General features: G+C 34.9%; 1 long non-coding RNA gene across 1 annotated transcript; it reads left to right on the top strand.

Moving 5' to 3' along the window:
* The first annotated feature begins 362 nt into the window (after positions 1-362).
* On the top strand, positions 363-2,941 carry LOC145038944 (uncharacterized). Its single transcript, XR_013679652.1, has 3 exons — positions 363-1,094; positions 1,184-1,272; positions 2,805-2,941. It is a non-coding gene; the product is annotated as an uncharacterized LOC145038944 (long non-coding RNA).
* The last annotated feature ends 740 nt before the right edge of the window (positions 2,942-3,681 follow it).

Here is a 3,681-nt window from a genome sequence, read left to right on the forward strand (position 1 = left end):
TTTTCTTATTTTTTTTTTCTAGATTGCTCCTATTATTCACGAATGGAGATCTAATTCCATGTGCCATGATTTACATAACATGGATGGGAATAAATATGTTCATAAGGCTAGTCTCTGTTTCTAGGAATGGATTGCTCATCAAAAAAAAATTACATTTATTTTATGGTGAGTCATGTTGTATTCTCTTGGCTTCTAACATATTATTTAAAATTGGTTAATAACTTTGAAAGTAGATTTGAATATTTGATCTCTATTTTCTTTCTTAATACAACTCATGGGTAATTTTCGTTTTTACTTAATGAGCTTAATGAGATCAACACTTAAATTTGGACAACTATGGTTGTTTCTTTTTGTCACAACTAGTAAATTTCGGGTTGACATGGTGATTCATGTACAAAACAATTTTCTCTATATAACCTTACTGCATCAAATTAGTGAAATTCAAACTTCAAACTTGATCCAATAGCTAAGCCCAATCTATTTTGGGCATTTGCTTAGAATTCTCGGCCCGATTACCTTACGCCGAAAACTATTATCTTGGGCCTTATTGGACCAAAAACCCTCTTATTGGGCCCAATTAAGTCCAAAAACCCATACACACCGCAAGCCGAAAATCCATTAAGAACATAGGGTGTTTTTGGCCACCCTAAAACCGAAAACCACCTTGGGTAGCCACCATGGTCGAAAACCTCATAAGGTTTCGGTTGGGAGTGTAGACAAAAAAAAAAAAAAAAAACAAAAACAAAAAAAACAAAAATCGAGGGAAGAAGAAAGAATTTGGCAAGTCTTGACACCTCATGCCTTTACACTCCTTGGACCACAAGACAACCAAGCAAATCACCTAACAATCCATCATACTCCCATGATAGGCAACCAAGTGACCACCATGCATCAAGGCACCACCTTTTCTTCCCTCTTTTCTTAAATTCGGTTGAACACACTTATCACCCACACCAAAAATCAATCCACTCACATCACTCATAAGAATTACACACACACATCTCTCTCTCTCTCTCTCTCTCTCTCTCTCTATCTCTCTCTCATTTCGTGTGTGCCATCTTCAAGGGTTTTTCTTCAAAAAACATATGAACTTGGTAAGTATTCTTGTAAACTTCAAGTATTTTTACACCTCTTCAAGCTAAAACTCCATGTTTACACAACATTTTCGTGTGTATCTCCTTAGAACATCAACCTTTTCGAGAATCTCTCCAAGATCAAGCTAGGCTCGAAAACTTCTTTCCTATCCTTCCTAACACTCACGAAATCTTCAAGGTAAGCTTCATACCCCCATCTTTTCGTGTTTTTCATACTTTTACGTGTGTATCTGTGTGTGTGTGTGGGGGGGGGGGGGGGGGGGATACAAGTGAAGCCTCGTTTACCCTTTGGATACTTTCATGCACGATCGTGTTTATGTAACAATATGTGCATATGATGTTGAATACTTCATACTAACACACCATAAAATCGTGATTTACAAGCTTTATGTAGGCTAGAATAAGTTTATCCTTTGGGTAATTGCATGCATCATAGTTAAGGGTTGAAAATGAAACAAATTCTTGAGTAAAGAGGTTCTTATCATGTGTTAGAAATCGTGATGTAAGTGTTGTTTACATTTTTGTTACATAAAAATTTCATGGCCATGGTTTTTCACTCAAAAATGGCGAAAACATGGGTATGTATGCCCAAGCATGTTTAACTCATAGACATATGCATGTTCATATCTTGAATTTTACACAAATATTTTAATATAATAAATCTTAAGGTTATTATATGTGTTTTTGTAACAATCGTGACTTGCTAGTTGTTAAACAAACTACAAAGTTGATATTTTATTTTACAAACAACTTTTTCTTGTTACTATTTTGATGGGTTAAAACTCGAGACACAATGTTATTTTACAACATTTGTTACAACTAGAAATAAACAAAATTGACTATTTTTTTATAAAGTGTTAAAAAAATAGTTCAACCAAAAAGGTATACAAAACAGATTTATGACAAAACTTTGCGTGTCATAAAATGCATGTCATAAAAGCTCATACAACATCGATAATAAAATGTATGTCATGAAATTTGTGAATTGCGTGTCATAAAACTCCAATCATAAATTTACACTAGTAATCTCTTTTTCATCATTCAAATAAGGGAGTCAAAGTTCGGGTAAATCTATTAATGCTCTAGTGAGATACTATCTTCACCGTACCTACCTAGTGTACATTCTAAGTCCTGCATTATAACCAGAGTCTTCTGGAGGGAGAGCGAGATAGTTGTCTATAGATCTATATGAGGTGTATAGATCTATATGGGGATTGATACCCCCACACTTGAGTTGTTGGCTACAGCTAGACGGGGCCAATCTAGGGTGACAAATATCTTATCGATTATGACGCCTGAAGAACGTCCTAACTGGCATAACAGTCACATCAAGCATGGTTATAATAACTCACTTAGGTATTAACAATACTATATTGATTTACGGGAAGCTTACACTTCACCGGTTTTATAAAATGTAAAACTACAATTTTCCTTCCGGTATACTATTGTTTTTCACTACTGGTCTAGGGTTTAAGACCACAATTTTCATACAACGTAAAATATTGGATTTTCTGGGAATATACACTTTACAAACAAACGAAAACCAAGGACATGCATGCATATATTCACAGTTTTGTTTACGAGGCTTACAAATCATTAGATACACCAATCATTATTAATCAAATATGCTACAAAATCTTTCATACAAATATTCTTATGAACTCACTAACATTCAATATTGACGATTTTCAAAATGACTTGTATTCACAGGGATCCAGTAAGCAGGTACCTAAGATCCGAATTTGCTGCATTTTGGAATTTCTTACTTTTATGTCACTTTTGTGTAATTCATGTAAAAATACAATATGTAAACAATCTATGTTGGTATCTCTTAATGTATGTTGTGTGGGTTGCTATGTGCATTTATATTCAGTTGTGATGATATAATACAACGACGTCATCCACCCCTGGACATTTCTGCCGTCTTGGTTCGGTGGTGTGACAGATTGGTATTAGAGCATTATTTATAGTGAACTAGTATATCGAACTATACAATGAGACTAAAAAACTCTAACTAAAAGTATGCTTTAAAAATATAAGTATTCTACAAAAGTATACCTACATGTGAATACAATAACATTAGAGTCCTAATAAGAAACAAATATAAGTTTTTAGAGGAGTTGGACATCGCGACTAAACTTAGACAGTTATGTAGTCATATCTAGGGTAAATATAGCCTGATCAACTATATTTATTCGAGATATGACCAACATGTTCTTAGGAGTGGTCGAGGTGGACAATAAAATCTAAAGCTTACCAACTTTAAATCAAAAGGGTCTAAGAACAAAATTAAAAGAAATATAATACTATAGGGGTATTTTGGTATTCTATATATTTTCTTGTATTTATATATTCTCGTATAGACGTCATGGCAGACTTTCACCACCCAGGAGATCCTTTTTCCCCAAACCAGGGGAACAGGGGATGGATAGAGGAGGATCCTGTAGAGATCAAGGAGGAGGAGATCGATGAGGAGGTTGACGACAAAGAGGACGAAGAGGATGATTCGGATGCAAAGTCCGAAGTCATTGACCCTCCCTACATGGCTAGGGCACCAGCGTATCAATGGGGCAACAATGGCTTTCCG

The sequence above is a fragment of the Lactuca saligna genome, chromosome 4 (assembly GCF_052625555.1).
Source record: "Lactuca saligna cultivar CGN05327 chromosome 4, ASM5262555v1, whole genome shotgun sequence".
Lineage (NCBI taxonomy): Eukaryota > Viridiplantae > Streptophyta > Magnoliopsida > Asterales > Asteraceae > Lactuca > Lactuca saligna.